The following is an 18561-nucleotide window of genomic DNA, read 5'->3' as shown; positions in this document are numbered from 1 at the left end:
TTATGGAGAAGGATATCTAACAAAGTAGATCTAAGAGAAAAATATAAAAGAACATAAGTAGTCATTTCATAATGATAAATCAGTCATGAAAAATTCACCAAGAGCACATAACCTTAAACCTTTATCCAACTAATAACAGCTCAAAATACATGAAGATAAAACTAACAGAACCACAAAGGAAATACACAAATCCACAATTATAGTAAAACTAGAGGCCCGGTGCATGAAATTTGTTCATGGGGGGGGGGGTGTTCCCTCAGTCAGGCATGCACCCTTTCACAATCTGGGATACCTCTGGGGATGTCCGGCAGTCAGACATCCCTCTCACAATCTAGGACTGCTGGTTCCTAACCACTCGCTTGCCTGCCTGATTGCCCCTAACTGCCTCTGCCTCAGCCCCTGCTGCCACGGCTTCGTCCAGAAGGACGTCTGGAATGAGGTTCGGAAGGTCGTTCGGCTGTCTGGCCTAATTAGCATATTATGTTTTTATTATTATAGATATTTAAACGCTCCTCTCTCAATAAATGATAGAAAAAGTACATATAAAATGAAAATAAAAAAGACTTGCACATTATTAACCAACCTGACCTAACTGACATTTACAGATCACTGCACCAAAAATAGCATAATGTACATTATTTCAAATCCATGTGTCTAGGGAATTCTATGAAATCAACAGTCTTTAAACTCTAAGTTTAGCAAGTTGGTACACAATCAATATACAATAAATTATATTTATATGTACTACGGATCTAACATTAAAATTAAAAACAAAAACAGTATCATTTACAATAACATAAAAATATGTAATATTTGGGGATGAAACTGACAAAGAAGTCATTAGGAAAGAAGAGGAAAGAGCAGTGCAAAGGTCCGGAGGCAGGAGCACTATCAGCCTCAGGGAGGTAACTTCAGCTGAGTGGACGGAGGGAGAGAGACTGGGAAAAAGTTGAGTCAGAAAGGTACCAAATGTTGTCTGGTCTTCCAGGCCATAGTTAAGAGCTCTAGAGTTCATTTTCAGAAACTTCTTTTTTAAGTGACATAGTGTTCCTTTGCAAAAACTGTAACATTTTGCTGATAATATCCTCCTGATGTTATGTGTTAACATCTACCTACTCTCCAAGGATCTCCCAGACTACATATTCATAAGGACTTCATTTTGTCTCTTCCCTGTCATTTTCACCTCTACTCCCAACCCCAATTTAGTAAACTAGGTTTGTATGCCTAGCTTTTGTTTGTCTAAAATGGCTCTTGACAGTTCTGCATTTGGACCGTCAGTGTAGCTATTTCTGATAAAATCTTTCAAGACGCATGCAATGTAGAAAGAATCTATTCCTACAATTTTGATTTAAGAACTTATCATGAATCCTAACTGTATTGTTACTGGTTAAAAGACCTGGGACAAGTTAATTTCTCTATATCTCACTTTCACCATGTGTCAAACCAGGGAGTGTGACAAATACCTTCCACTGTTGTCATGGAGATGAAAGGAGGGTTAGGCACAGATTCTTCATGAGATTCAGAATAACAGATGAACATTAATGATTGTTGCTATTAGAAGTGCACTCAGAATATGAATAAAGCATTTACTTATATTGTTTTAAAGTTTTAATTTAACAGTCTTTACCTTTAGAATCCTAAAAAGAGTGTTTCATTTTGATTTGTATTATTGGTATGGAATAGTTGTGTGTTTTTTCATTTATGTCCTACCTTAATTAAGGCCATTAAAAACACTTGTACATATGTACCATTTTCTCATATTGTGTATTTTATCTCAGTTGAATGTCTTTATAGTGATAATCCTTTCAAATACACGTGTTCCAGCACATTCCTGCATTTGCAATACCATCTACATAAATAAGATTTAAAATAGTTTCCCAATACCAGTCCATATGAAAATTTTCCAATTGACACAGTGCCTTTTGTTTTTGCTTATTATCCTTCTCTCTCATTAGAATAAAAACTTCTTTCATTTTGGAACCTCATATATCCCTAGTGCTTAGAACAGTGCCCGGTTATTAATTCTACGTATGGAAAGATGAATGGGTAATAAGAGTACTGACGTGATAGCTAGAGAGACTTGGATATGGATTCAGGCTGTGCTTTTTATTAGATCAGTGGGCAAATTATTTAACTTCTGTATACTTTAATGTTATCAGCTAAAAGACAGGGTTAAAAATACATACCTCTTGAAGTTATTGTAGTAATCTTGAAATGACATAATATATGTAATACCTAGTATTGTGTGTTCTTGCCCATAGCATGTGTCTTTTAAAATTAATTGTGAATTGTGTGTGTGTGTTATTTTAAAAATACATTTATTCAGCATGCTTAGTTATGGAAAAATCCTTCAAATATTAAAACGTTATGAATATGGGATTTGGAAATTGAATTTCATTTCTAATCCAGTTTTTATTTCTAACACAGTTTTAGTCAATTACACATTCTCCATTTGTTTGGAAAAGTGAATGAAAGTTAACTAAGTAATTTTGCAGTCCTTTTTAAGAAACAAGAGACTCTAATCACTCTGTTCTGAGTGTGCATCACAGAAGAGCTGGTAAAAGCGGCTGCTGAGCCCCATCCCAGTGCCTCGGGTTCTGTGGGTGGAGGTGGGGACTAGACACGTGCATTTCCAACAAGATCCCAGGCACTTCTGACGCTGCCAATCAGAGGACCACGCTTGGAGAACTACTGCCCTGGGTCATATTTCTAAATAATTTGTGCATCTGATCACCTAACCCGTCATATAAGGTGTTTAAATTTCTTATTTAATAACTATTTTTGAGAACCTACTCTGTGCAAGCTGGGTGCAATGTTCACCCAGAAGCAATAGCTGTGGGGAGTGAGATTCTTTCCAACATTTCTCCACAGCACGGTGAGCACACCAAGCACAGAAAGCCCATCTAAAAGCACTCATGTGTCCACAGGTCGGTAAAACCCTGTGGGGAGGCCAAACCACGCTCCCCACATGCTTAGGTGAGGCTGCTTCTGTGTGCGCACACACACCATCTATTGAGCTGACTGATCAGAGGGAGCAGCCTGGACCTTCTGGGATTTCACTGCTTCTTGATGAAGGGATAGCAACCACATTACTCAGGTGTGGAAGTGAATTCTCAAAAGGTCAGAATGAGCTTTATTCACCCTTAGGCCCAGGGTACCTAATGGGCTTGCTTTAAAGAGTACTTTTAGGAGAATTCATTTGACTTGGGCAGTATTTCCCTCAAAGTAGATGCAAACAAGCCCATCTTTTTTTAAAAGAGAGGGAGGGGCTAAGAGCCTCAGCAACACCCTAGCCCAGTGGTTCTCAACTTTGGCTGCACATTAGAATCACCTGGGAATCTTTTCAAAATCCTGATTTCTGGGCCTCATCCTCCGGAAATTCTGTTTCTTTGTTACTAATGTTGTGGCCCCACCCCATAACAAAGAAACAGAATTTCCGGAGGATGAGGCCCAGAAATCAGGATTTTAAAAAGATTCCCAGGTGATTCTAATGTGCAGCCAAGGTTGAGAACCACTGCCCTAGCCTGTGGGTCTCAGATGGCAGAGCCAGGGGAGATGATCACTGCTGCTCTCCTCAGAGGAAAACACCTGTGTGCTTCCCCAACACCTGGGTGTGTTTGCTGACTCCCCTCAATTCTCATAACAGGACAGTGATTAATTATTGTCATAGCCAACCAGTCTCCGTGATGCATGCCTGACAGTGCCACTACCTCTGCAGACAGCCCTGTCCCAACCAGCACATGTCACAGTCCAGGGCCAGGTAGCATTTTATAAATGCCTCTTAATTTGGCCATTATTGATAAATTGCTTCAAAATCATTTGCTCATGTACCTATTTGTGTCAAAATCCGACTTTCTTTGGAAACAGGAAATACGACTGAAGCACACAAACACTGCCTGTCACAGGCATCCCTCCCAGGTGATGGGTGGACGAGTGGTATGTCATGGACTATGAGCGTGAGGGGTTGAGCAGGGCTCGGATGTCAATGAGAAGGAAAGAAGGTGAGATGAAGCCTGCACCACGGGCTCTTTAAGAACCAGCATGAGAAAGGCTGGGAGTGGGGCTGAGAACTAGGGAGGCTTTCAGAGGCAGACAGATGGACAGCAACAGGAAGAGGGGTCAAGGGAAATGTCAGTCATGGGCATGATTCATTCACAATGCAGCTACCAGCTCATCGGAATCTGACAGTGAGTCAGGAGTGATGGCTTGAGTAAAGAAAGCCAGAGTCACTATACCCAATGCCTCACCTCTTCTGATGCAGAGTAAACAGAGCCAGCTACCCACGTGGTAGCAAGTAGGGCAAAAGGCTCAGTAAACTCAGGTGTCCTTATGAATTTTAAGGGTTCAGTAAGCAAGGAGAATTTCAGGAGGCTCACTAGGTACCATTAAAGCCCATTTTATCAGCGAAAGGGGGGTGACTTGAGAAGAATCCAATCACAAATACAGTCGTTAGAACAAGATTAATGGAGGCATCCTGTGAAATACAGGGAGGACATAAAGCCAGGTTACCTTGGAACATATATTCAGAGGGTTATCTGAAAACTGAGCAATGAAATACCTTGCATACATCTTTACTGATGAATGCTTTTAAACGTGGGCTGTACAGTAAAGCTCTGAAATCTGAAATGATCTCCTACTTAACTGGTTGCAAAACTACCCCAAATCTCAGGGGGGGCAGGTGGAGTCAACAGCAGCCATTTGTCAATCCTCATTTGCCTAGGTGTCAGTGGGCAGTTCTACAGACCTAGACCAGGCTCGTCTGCTGGGCTTGCTCGTTTCTGGGACACTTGGCTTATTGGCTGGAAGCCAGCAGGTGCAGGATGGCCTGGGCGAGAGAATGAGCTCTCCTCCATGTTTCCTTCACACCCCACCAGGGAATGTTCCCATGGTGATCACAGCTAAATGTGAGAGAGCTCAGAAGTGCACTATGTTTCCAGGCATCTAATTTGCTACTGTTCAACTGACTAATTCAAGTCCCATGAGACCAGAACCATCCTGGGAGGGCGCTAAGGAAAGGTTTGGGTACAGGAACCACTGATGCACTCAATTTACCACACCTGATTTTGTTTTGTTTGTTTAATTGTAGAAACTTTGGAAATTATGAAAGGCATAAAATTCACCATAATTCTCAACATAGAGAAAAATATGGCTATATTTCTTTCGTCTTTTTATCTATGATTATATGTATTTCCACTTACAAAACAGAAATCACTAAGTACATATGATGTGTATAACCCTTTTTATAGTTGTCACACTGTACACATTTTTATAAGTTGGTCCTGTTCTGAAGCTCCGTAACATTTTTTAGCCTGCATAACATTCTGACTTGCTATTATGCTTTATTATTTTAAACATTTTCAAATCATGGAAACTTTATTATATATAATAATGCTTCCTTAAAAGAGTTAACTAAAAATTAGCGGGCCAATTATTTTTAAGTTTATCAATTACCACAACTCTTTGCAAAATGCATGGAACATGAATGCACTGTGCCCTCTCCAACCATGAGCATCATTTTATTAACTATCAGTAATAAGAATAATAACTGCAACTACTTCTAGGACCATGGTCAGGATTCAACTGGTTAGTCCATATGAAGTCACAGAATAGTATTAGGCAATAGATAAGCATTAAACATATGTTAGTGAAATTATTACTACTAGTAGAGTAATTTGAATGCATTTAATTATTCATGATTAAGTGTAGTTTTCCAGTTTTATATCTCATTTTGTGAATCATCACTTCATTTTTTTTTCAATCATGTTATTTTCCTTCATCTATGTTTTATGTCTTTGCTTCTCCTACCTGTTTCTACTTTCATTTGCTATGTTATTTATTTCTCTTCACCCCAAGATATGTTTATTGATTTGAGAGAGAGAAGAAGGGAGAGGGAGAGAGAGAGAGAGAGGAACATCGATGTGAAAGAGAAATATTGATCCATTACGTCCTGAACAGGCCCCGACTGGGTATTGAACACACAACCTGACTATGTGCCCTGACCAGGAATCAAATCTACAACCTTTTGGTGCACAGATGAAACTTTGACCAACTGACCCACCTGGCCAGGGCTCTATATCATATTTTTTAAAATACTAACTTTAAAGCTCTTCCATAAAATTTTTTTAAAGAATTGCACTCTATGAAGCAAACTACATTACTACTTTTTGTGTTGCCAGCTTTCCACAATCACCCAATGAGCAGTCTGAGAGAAAAAAAATCAGGATCTGAAGACTGAGCAAGTCTGGAAACACACTCAATACTTTCCTGTGTGTCCATTTCCTGAATAACCAGAATTCCTCTTTCTCTCAATTTCCAGGGATGAAGTCTGCCCAGGCTGAGCAGATGTTCTCTCCAAGGACATACTACCAAATTTCTTCATTTTGTGTGGCTGTTGTGGATTCTGTCAGGGAATTGGGTGATTTTTCCTGGATTGATAAAAAAAAAAAATCTAAAACGCAATACTTGTTTGCTCCACCAAGAAATGGCACAAAACACTATTACTCTCTGTGTGAAAGATAAATGTCTTCTTCTCCTCACTTTGTTTTATTGCTAACAATTAAGTGGATTTAGAAATAAATCCACACTGCCTCCATGCGCATTTCACACTCACACGCTCATAATTGCTCCCCCAGCGTAATGGCCTAGATGTTAATTTTAGATAGCTGAAATGGCAAGTCATATATTTTTAAACCGTTGAGTCATTTGTAATTAATGTCTATTTGTTTTTATTTTGAAGCTCTGCTGAAATAATCAGTTATGGAAGTTGAAAGTATAGGCCATGGTAACAAAGTTATATGAATTCACATCAGCTATCAATTATTTGTGAAACTTTGATAATTTTTGATAAAAACTGTTCTATTCGATTTGCCTCTGGTGAAATCGGTCTGTTAAATTAGTCTTCCCACCCAGGACTAAAGTTGCAGTGCTGCTTCAGTCTTCTGTGAAAGAAATAGGGGTAATTCACCAATGTGTCTGACTCTCTACTTGAGGTCCATGGTTACTAGTTAAAGTGGGTCCTGTCTGGATGGATGGTCCATGTCTTTTCTTCAGCTGCTCAGTCACAGACACAGAGCACATGGGATGTTTTATTTAACCCAGGAGAGGTAGTGCCCAGTGACGACAATGGAGTTAGGGAAGGGCAAGGGAGTTAAGAGTATGTACTAGTATGAGAATGATTATAACAATGGACTGTAGAAACTAAACCACGTAAGGAGAGAAATGAGAGCAGGAGGAGAGTGGACAGTGAAACGATGCTGAGCTCCCCGGACAGGAGATGCCTGAGTGGGGTGGCGGGGGCCGGGGGTGGGGGGGTGGAGGCTTTGATGGAGAGGAGGCCCCAGAAGGAGCAGATGAATTGAACAGGAGAGGTGGTCAGAGAGATAGTAGAGACAGCACAGTCATGGATAATAAAATCTCATTTGGGGATAGGATGGTTGGGATAAGATGAAAGAAGATATCGTGAGATAGGAAGGCAGAATACTGGATGGAACATCTACATGTTGATAATGTGAGTGTAAGCAATAAAACCTTGACATAATGGCCTAATTCTGGCGAGGGGGCATTTGTGATCTTAGCCTACGTTTCTAATGACACACCTTAGCTCACATGATCTTTCCTAGTTCTTCCATTGCTGCTTTTCTGAGCCCCAACCTTCTCTTGATTTATTGGCTATAGTCTCTATTTGAATTGATGACTGAACCAAGGTAAGAAAAATCTTGAACAATTTCACTTTCTATGTTAAAATTGTGTTTTAGCAAAACAGTATCTTCAAATAAAATCTTCTATGGCAATCAGTTGGAATGAGTAGAAATGCCCTGATTGGGGAAGGGTAGTGATGGGTGGAGGCGCTGGATTTCTGGATACTGGACTCCCCCTTATCCTTCTAGGTTGCCCCCAGACAATTCCAGTTTTTAAACAGTGTTCTATGATAAGGATAATAGATGGAATAACCAACATTAACTATTCACCACAAGCAACCCTGAGAAAAAAATCCAAGTGAAAAACACGACTGTAAGGTCCTTCCATATCTGTTTATACATTCTCCCCTCTTATTCTCCCACGGCTCTTATCTGCAATGGTGCTGACAGCTGCCCCAGCCCACCAATATATCACCTACGTACCTGCTCACCCCACAAGGCAGATATTGTGGAGGTCTTTATTAACACCTTTCAATGCAGTAAAAGCTCATTGGATGGCTACTTGCTTCAAGGTAATATGTTCAAGACCATCGAAAGAAATATAAGAACCGGACACCATATAATCCACTGCATTCGACCTGAGGCCAGCATCACTACTTTTTACTGCCCTCTATCACCTCCATAAAAGGGAAAGATGTTATCTAATAATAACACCTATTATTTAATGAGAATCTACTATGAACTCTCATACACTGTTAGTGGAAGTGCAAATTGGAACAATCACTTTGGGAAACTGCTAGGCAATATATATACTAAAGCTGAACATATGTATAACCTCTGATCCAGAAATTCCACTCCTGGGGGAGGTGTGTGTGTGTGTGTGTGTGTGTGTGTGCTGTGTTATCTTCGAAGTAAAAATGTGAATACAGTCAAAGTGACCTGTCCAATAATGTTGATATATGCAAATAAACTGTTAATAGTAGAATGGGTAAATGGATTGTCACATATTCATGCAATGGAACACTATCCAGCAATATGAACAGACAAATTACAAGTACTTAGAATAATATTCATCATGTAAACATAATTTTGAATGAATGAACCCAGATACACCATCCCCCCCCCCCAAATATAAAGCAAAATCAATCTTTACATGTAAAGATAGTACTTATTAGAACATCTGTAAGGAGTCTCTGAGTATGGCGGATATCCTAGTAATGGTTTGTTTTTCCATGTGAGAGTTGACTCTCATTTCATTTGTCAAAATTCACTGAGCTGTACATTCATGATTTCTGCATTCATTTGTATGTATGTTATACTTCAATACTTTTTCCCAAAAAATGAAGGAAATAATTTAAAAACTCACCACTAACAAAATAATGGAGAAAATAAAATATTCCCATTGATGCAGAAAAAACAATCTATAAAAGTCAGCCTTCATTAATAGAAACTTTCTTAGCAAATGTGGAATAAAAGAGAACTTGATTCATCTGATAAAGAATATCTATAAGAATTGTCCAGCAAACCTCACAGTTCATTGTGAAATATTGAAAACTTTCCTGTGAGATCAACAATAAGACAAGCATGACTGCTTTCACCAATTCTCTCCAACATTTTACTTTAAGTCCTATGTAATGCAAGAAGGCAAGCTTAGGAAATAAAGAAATAAAACGGTCATTATTCATAGATGACTTGGTGCACATAGAACATCCAGGTGAATACAGAGATAAGCTATTATAATTAACCTGTGAATTTAGTAAAGTCATTGGATAGAAGGGAAGTTTAGCAAAATCAAATTTATCTCTAGATATGCACACACACAAAAACTAAAACATAGAAACACACAGAATCAAAATACATCCAAACTTAGTCATTAATCCATTACAAAGCCACTCAAGAACTCTACACTGAATATTTCAAACCACTATTTTAAGAAATCAGAAGACATTAAAGAAATATTCTATTTAATGACTTCCTACAGTAGTAAACTTTGGAGGCAGGGTCCTTATTTTAACAGTGTTGATCAATGCATTTGGGGCTATTTTTCCTAATTTAATTTAGAATAATTGCCATAGAGTTCCATTTTACAGTTAAGAAAATGCCATCTCTTTTTTTCTTTCTTAGTTACCAAATGACTTTCAGCTTCTTACAAAAACTAAACTTTCCATTTAGGGATGGAAAATAAGATAATACCATAATCAAAACTATTTAAAACAACAAATCACCCTAGTTGGTTTGGCTCAGTGGACAACCACCGGCGCCAGGCCAACCAAAGCGGGTGCGATGCGATTGGTCAGGGGCCGGCCATCGCCCCATGATCGCCCTGCAGAGGGAGGCCCAGGCCACCGACCTGCAGGCTGTGGAGGGTGGGCAGAGCCTCCCTCTGCGAGGGAAGCCCAGGTCCTGGGTGCCAGAGGGAAGCCGGTGCTGGCAGCCAGGGAAGGAAGGCCTACTCTTGCACAAATTTCGTGCATAGGGCCTCTAGTATTCAATAATTTTTGAAATCTATTTTCCCATAGGTAATAGCATACCTATATATGGAAGATAATGTATTGACATATGGTTTAAAATACAGGAGTGGTCAAAAGTAGGTTTACAGTTGTAATACAAATAAATACAATAAATAATACAAGAATAAACTGTTCTGCATATTCACAACTGTAAACCTACTTTTGCTCTACCCTGTATATCTCAGCTTCCCTTACATTTCCTTTCGATACAAAACCTTTGCAATCTTAAAAAAAAAAAAAAAAAGCTACTATCCTTGGAAATAACATTTTTTTCTGTTTTCCTTACTTTAGACAAAACCTTTCCCCAGTTTTGTTTGTTTTTATCATGGCCATTCTGATGCCTTGCTGGTGTTTTGTAGAATTGCTGTCATCAGTGAGGTTATTGATTTTTTTTCTTCAAAATATCTGTTCATATTTGTGCTGCTCTTTCTTTGCTATTTTTACTGCATACTAACATTTTCTATTGATTTTTGAAGTAAAAATGCATAACTAACTTAATTCCTCATTTCTGAGATTTGGGATGTAATAAATCCTGGATACTCTTAATATCATGGCTTAGATTAGAATTGTTAAACTTGGAAATCTAGAATGAACAAATATTTGGGGATCTCTGAGGAGGATGGAATAATGATACTTCACTGACCCTAAATAAGCTTTTGAATATTGACTTAAAATTACCCAGGGTGCTGATATTTGTTTCTTTACAATATTTCTAATAAAAATAACATCCATTTCAATGATCCCCAACAATGTCTAAACCATCCCTACAAATTTGAAGACATGCTTAAATTTGTAAAAATGTACTGTTCTAAAACTGTCAAACAATTTGAAAGTGAAAGAATTGAGCCAGGAGAGTAAACTTAACAAAAACACGCAAGTTCGTGTACAGTTATTTGCATACCGGTGACTAAGTGGGGCAAAGGAGGAACATGTGGTGCTAAGATGGGACTCCAGCTGGTCAGAGAGGTCAGGAAAGTGAGCCTGAGTATGAGCAACTGACGTGGGACCTCCCGGTGACGAAGGGAAGAGATGAAATGAGGAGGGAAAGGTGCTCATGGCAGAAGAAACAGTTCCTGCAAAAGCCCTTTCGCAGACACAAGTGACTGGTAGATTGAAGACTCCAGTCTGCCTGAAGAAGAGAGAGCAGAGAAGAAGTGGAAGCCAAGATGAGCATGCAGGAAGATAGGGAACCCAAATACAGACAAGGAACCCAAATACGGATGATCACAGTGGCTGTGGCCACACTGTACTCCTTCTGAAACCAATGAGCGTGTTAGAGTTTCAATCAGGTAGTTGATGGCTTCAACAAATCCCGATTCAAACAAAAAACTCTATGGGTGAAAAAAGAGATAACTGGGTAAGAAAATATCGGATATTTCACATTAGAGAATTGTTAATATTTCAGTTGTGACAATGAAATTGCAGGTGTTTTTTAAAGCTTTCTTATCTTTTTATGGTTATATAGAAATATTTAGACATGAAATGACATGATGACTAAAATGTTTTCAAAATAATTCAGGAGGCAGTGTGTGGGGTACAGATAAATCAAGACTGGTCACAAGTTAATAATTATTAAAGCTAGACTAAGATGCTGTTGAAAATGCAGGTAACTGAAGGGATTAAAGGTTGTGTAAAATGAAGAGGGACGGGAATTAGTGATGGAAGGGATATGGAGGTGACTGGGAGATGGAAGCACCAAGGACAATCCCAAGGCTTCCATGCTGCACGCCTGATGGATGGGATGCCCTTCACTGCAACGGGAAACTTGTGAAAGCGTCGGCTTTTATTGTGGGGTTAGGAAAAGGGTGGGGCCCAAAGGCATGTTTTTTATTCTATACGAGTGGAATCTGATGTACTTTAAGATGTCAAAGAAAAGATTCTGAGAAAATGGTTGGATATGTGTGTCTGGAGCTCACATAAAGTCTGGGCAGAATGTAAGAGTCTGCAAGGCACATATGTATCAATGGTACTGAAGCCATGCTGATGGAGAAGAGCTAGGGGGAGATTTCAAGAAGCACGGTTCTGTTAAATTATCCATGGCTGTGGGGTGAGGGAAGCAGAAATGAATGAATTTGCAAATAACAGAGAAATATCATTTAATCCAATAAGTATTGTCCCTTCCCCCTGGGTGCTGGAAAGGACTACAATGGATTGACTTGGGTTTGTATGTGTTCTTTCTCTATGGTATTGATGATGCCCAAGAACCAGTAAACAACAAACTAAAAACATGTTATTATGCTAAGTGAAATAAGCCCGTCAGAGAAAGACAAATACCACATGATCTCACTAATATGTGAAATCTAGTGAACAAAATAAACTCATGAACTAAATAGAGCCAGAGGCATGGATACGTGGAACAGACTGACAGATGTCAGAGGGAAGAAGGGTGGGTGGCAGGGACTAGATGAAAGAAGGTGAAGAGATTAGCCAAAGAACATATATGCATAGCCCATGAACACAGACAGAGTAGAGAGGGCCAGGGGAGGGGGGCAGAGACTGGGTGGAGGTGGGCAAATGGGGGAGGGTGGACAGGGGACACAGGGGACATCTGTAATAGTGTCAATAAAAAATTTAAAAATATTTTTAAAGCAGCTATTAAATAATTAAAAATGTTATATATAAATATGCAAAACTGTTTTTCTAAAATGATTCCTTGATATGAAGCATGTCCAATAGTTTCTGATATTGGCTAATGCACAACAGAGGAAAAAAGTAAACAATATAACAGTAAAATTAAGCTCATTGTGTGTTTCAATGGTTTTTTATGCTTATCAACAAACTCATAATTACTTTCATTCAAAGCTCATAACGATGCTTTTTGATAAATAAGTTATTTATAAAAATAATTATTATAAATAATGAAAAAATCTAGATATAGAATTTTAAAAATTGCTTTATTTATTAAGGTTATAGTTCCAGTTAGGCAATGAGCCAGAATTTGAACTAAAAACCTTACTGTGCCTTGTTTGATTCTTTTTCTAAGATAAAATAGACAGCCTATCTGTGGTGGGTTCTATAGCATTTCGCCAAAGTTCATGTCTACTCAGAACATCTGAATGTGACCTGATGGGGAAATTGGGTCTTTGCAGAAATAATTAGCTAAGGATTGAGATGCAATCACACTGGATTGGGGTGGGTTCTAAATCCACAGAGAGTGTCCTGAGAAGAGTATAAAAGGATACAGAGAGGCCCAGGGAAAAAGGCAACGTGGAGACAGAGGCAGAGATTGGAGTGATGTGTCCAAGAAACACCAGAAGTCAGGACAGAGCATGGGACAGCTTCTCTCTCACAGCATCCAGAAGACACCCTTGCCAATGCCTGGATTTCACTCTCCCAGCCTCCAGCCTACGAATGAATACATTTCTGTGGCTTCCAGCCAGCCAGTGTGTGGTACTTTGTTTCAGCAGCCCTAGGAAGCTAGGACACCACCATGTATAGAAATGAATTTTTATTTACTAATAAAATCATTTCTCCATGAAGCTACATGCCCCTTGGTTCCAGTGTCTCCTGAAATATGTAATGGAGATTTTTCTATGGTGAATCGGGAAGTTGTGAGAAATGAGAATCTTTTATAGTGCTTAGATTAAAAAACTGTTTTCCATCTGCAGCTGCAAATGAAATAGTTAATGTTATGGTTGCTTTTATTTGAAATACAGAGGCTCCTTGTAAATTTCTCTCCAAACCTCGATTTATCTTCTTATATTTTTATTCAAATGTTCTTCCTTTTTCAAAAGAATTGAATTACAAACTCATTGAGGGCAAAAATCATTGTGTGCATTTAGTTGATTACCTGTTGGATTGAATGACTGAAATACCATTCGCTGCCTTTTTACCAAATCAAACCCCAGAAGTGATTTATATTATTCCACCTAGCTAACTTTCTGAACCATATATAACAAAATCAGGAACAGAAACTTTTCTAGGGCAAAGAAAAAAAATAACAATACCTTATTTGAGTTTTTTTAAATACTGTGAATGCCGTGCAACTTGCTATCAGACTATATTACCCAGGTAGTAAATGTTTTCTCTTTCCGAATGAGTTTGTCCTTCCCATGTCAATCACAGTGATTGTACTACATAGGATGGAGTGTATCTTGGCAATCTTCTCATCTTTTTACCTCCTCTCCCCAATATCACTCATACCTTCCTTTCTTTTTAAAAAGCATATCAAGATTACTTTTTCCTGAAACTAATTTTTGGCACTTATTTAGGACTTATTTCTCCAGAGAAATAATAATTAAGACTAAAGTACGACCCCAGCTTTACTATTTAGAATCAGTTCATTTGTGAAGCACTTAAATGTGATATCATCTCTTTCTTGATCACTTTAATGAGGGTGAGAAACTGAAGGTACAGACAACAGCCAGGACACGAGTGAAAACACACTGAGCCACAGTCTGCAGCAACCACAACCTGCAGGAAGCCAACCTACAGCCTGCAACCTGCAGCAGCCGGTCCAGGAAGCCAGACAGCACCTCCTTTAGCAACTGTGCCAAGATGGCCAGGACTCAACCAACAACTGACAGCTTCCCTAATGTCTGTCATCACTGCCAACGCGGGACCCACAGAGAAAGCCTTACCCAGTGCGGCAGAATGCACCCCTCACCCATGACACAGGAGGCCTACTTGCATTCAACCAATTACAGCTTCCTGAGAGAGCAGCCTGGAGTCAGGCCCACGGAAGCCTTCCGTTTTCCTCTATAAAGCGTTCCTTCACCCCTGCCAGCCTTGAGTCTGTACGAAGTACAAGGATGGTGGCTGCCCCTGTAGAGTGAGCTCTGAATAAACAGCCTTTGCCTGCTCTCACTGGGGTGGTCTTTGCTGATGCCACAGGGCCCTGAGATGAAGGTTTTCTGCCTGCTGGGCGTTGAGAAGCAGGTGTCAGTGTGCCTGATCCCTAAGCAGAACAGACTCTGCCATGGCCGTTTCAGGGGCTGACTCTCCTCAGGAACTTGAGCCTTTACAAGAATTTGTCCTGTTTTTCATAATGTTCTCTGTCCTCATAATCCAACGTTAGCACCTGACTCCTCAGAGGTGTTACTTAACACACGGGTTTCCTTTTAGTGGGTTCTCTCTTTAATACCTGCTTGTATTTTTACTTTACTCTTCCCCATGGATTCCCACTTGTCATCAATGCCAACAGGCTATGGATCAAATGTAACCACATAAGGACTGACTTCTTATTCTTAGTCTATGCCAGTTCCTAAGGAAAATTCGGGAATTATTTCCCAGTGATTCTCTGTTGTCTGTGACCAGATGCCTTACACCAGGGGTCCTCAAACTTTTTAAACAGGGGGCCAGTTCACTGTCCCTCAGACTGTTGGAGGGCCGGACTATAGTTTTTAAAAAAAACTATGAACAAATTCCTATGCACACTGCACATATCTTATTTTGAAGTAAAAAAACAAAACGGGAACAAATACAATATTTGTATTTGCATGTGGCCCACGGGCCGTAGTTTGAGGACCCCTGCCTTACACTATACAAATCAAGGCTTAAAAAAGAAAAAAAAGTGCTACTATTTGAAGGGGAGATGCAATTCCAAGGAAAGTGAGGGGAGGAAGGGGAGAGGCAGGGAATGCTGAGAAGCAAAGACCAAGTAGTGCGGCACTCAGGTGGCGGCTGTGTCACAGAGAGGTCCCTCAGCCACACGGGATGTCTCTGCACAGCGCCTGCCCACCTCTGACCAGTGCATCAGAGGACAGAGAGAGGGCAGTGTGTCTCCAGCTCCCTCTATCGCCTGTCTCTCATTGGCTAAAATTTGCCCCTAGCATTTCCAGCTGTGTCACCTGAGCTTTCCAGACACCCTGTGCCAGGCACATCATTCCTGCCCAGTAGTACTGGGAGGACTCAGAGGCTGCCTGCTGGAGCCTGTGTCTCCCATCCAGTGGCGACACAGGTGTCCTTCAGATGCCAGCACTCACCCTAGGTGTGTGTGTAGGGGCGGGGGGGGTGGACACAATACCTGTGCTGCTCTTAGATGAGGTGGCAGTAGTCATGGTTTGCAGGCGGCAGCGAAGCTGGGACACTTTCCACAAACAAGTAGCCAAAAGCCTAAGACACAACAAGGCCCAGATAAATGTGGCCCAGACACGTCACATGGGAAGACTGACAAATGAGGCGTCAGCACAATAAAGCTTCCTGAGAAAAATAAATTGCCCAAACTGGAACTAGAAAGCTGTAGGACCCAGAATTAAGTGGTTGGGATCTATAGCCCCCTGTCCTCCCAACAGAGCAGACAGAATAAAGTCATAATATGCAATAATGATAACCCCCAGACCACTTGTCTTCAGCTATTGTGGATGCAGAGAAGCAACAGTGAAAATAAAAATTAAAAAAAGCCCCTGAGATTAGGATTTTAGTTAGGCTGCCCAGGACTAAGACAAGATAAAAGAGAACATAAAACATTGTTTATGCCTACAAGTTATCTTGAGGGAAAAGATCAATATTGACTTTGACATAAAAACATATTCCTGCGCACATAACACAGAAAGAGCATTCACTGGATGAAAAGCCACGATGTCTTCAACTGTTTAATTGCATAACCGAATACTAACAGCATTATTTTAGTTCATCTGTGTTTGTGTTACAAGAACATAGAAATTTTCAATTAAAAAATGACGGCAAAACATGTATGTGTCCGTCTCTGAGCTGAGAGAGTCAGGTCCTGGGACACACGGGGTCTTGTAAGACTCATCATCAAAAGTGCTACTGAAACTCGCTGATCTAAGGACATTAACGCTAACACACCTGGGACAGGCAAACATTCGGACATTAGATTACCTTTCCCTCCGTGTTTCCGTCATCCCTACAGCACATGGTACAGTGATGAGCCCCCTGTTGGTGGTCAGCAGTGGGGCTGAGAGAGGGCAGCACTGCCACCTCTGCCCTCCCCCTGACGCCCAGCCAGGGCCCTTCTTTCTCTCTCCCTTCATGGGCTGCCTTCTCCAAACTACATCATTTATTTAACAGTAAAACATTGCCACAGACACAAGCACTTGTCAGTCATGTGCCTGTTAAATCCCCAAGCTGGACGCCTGCACCGATTAATGAAGGACTGAGTGACATGAGAAGCAACAGGATGTAATGGAAATCACAATGGACTCGGAGTTCAAAGATGTGGCTTAAAATGCTAAGAATGAGACTTTCTGCCTAGTAATGCTGGGAAAGTAATTTACCTCTCTGAGCATTGGTTTCCTCACCCAAACAAGGGGATTCTATTATCTAATTAGAATATAAAGCCACTGTAACAAAAACTCAAAGTAAGAGTAGCTTAAAGGAGGTAGAAGTTGATTCCCGCTCTGCCTAATAATAGGAGCATGCGAGGTCCAGGCCTGGTGTGGTCGCCCCACAGTGCTAGGAACTCAGGCTCCTTCTCCCTGGCTGTTCTCCCATCCCCCATGGTGCATGTCCACAGGTGAAAGGCCCATAATCATCTACGCTGGGCTCACTGTCCAGCTGACCAGAGGGGAACCCGGGAGAGGAACACTAGCAGTGTGGTGCTGGGGGTTGCTAGGCCCTGTTCATGACAGCCAGGTGTTAACTTCACACATTGCATGCGTTGGTTGTTAAACGCAGCCTTTAGTAAAAATTAAACTACGGAAACTCACAACTAAACAAGTTATACTAAAACCCAGGGCAGCAGATACTCATATTAACCCTCCTTAATTCTGTCATTATATTTTACTATTGTCTATGCCAGGGTGGGCAACCCCTGGCACACGTGCCAAACATGGCACGTCAGTAACTTTTGCTGGCACTCGAAACCCTGTCTTATAATCTTCCATTTACAATTTTTTTCTTAATATCGACTTTTTATTTTTCAGATAAATTCAGTGTAGGTGCATCTTAGATAAATAAATAATTTTACATAACAAGATATCTTAAAGACCATAGACATGGATTGATGATAGAGGGGAAGAGCAATTTCTATGCCTCTGCCTTAACTCTCCCTACCTTCCTAGATCTGACCAGTGTTTTGGTTTCATCCACATACGCTTGTGAATCTTTGTTCTCAGTGATGAATTTTGTTAAGTCTCGTAATAGGAGTAGCCTGATGGATGAAAGTAGTAGCTCGTGCATATCTCTGAAGGTAACAAAATATAAACCTGATGTAAAATCTCTGTCATGTGTGATGCAGCAGCAAAAGTCCCACTGATAATATCAAACGGAGTCATAAAGTTTTCTGTCGGACTATCAGTGTACATGTATACATTAAAAAATAAATGTATTTTTCATCATCATATACTGTGTTTTTGTCGCTCGAATGAATTTTATTATTTCTTCAAGGTTCTTCACATATGTACACCTTAAGAGATATCAAGTAGGCATAACATGTTTTCAAAAAATTAGGGTTGGCACGCAGAAGAATTTTGAGTCAGAGATTTTGCTGGTTTTGGCACGCACTCACAAAA

Source organism: Myotis yumanensis, unplaced genomic scaffold (assembly GCF_028538775.1).
Source record: "Myotis yumanensis isolate MYYU_CA2020_CCGP unplaced genomic scaffold, mMyoYum1.0.hap1 SCAF_18, whole genome shotgun sequence".
NCBI lineage: Eukaryota > Metazoa > Chordata > Mammalia > Chiroptera > Vespertilionidae > Myotis > Myotis yumanensis.
The sequence above is the reverse complement of the archived record's forward strand: the minus strand, read 5'-3'. Positions refer to the sequence as shown.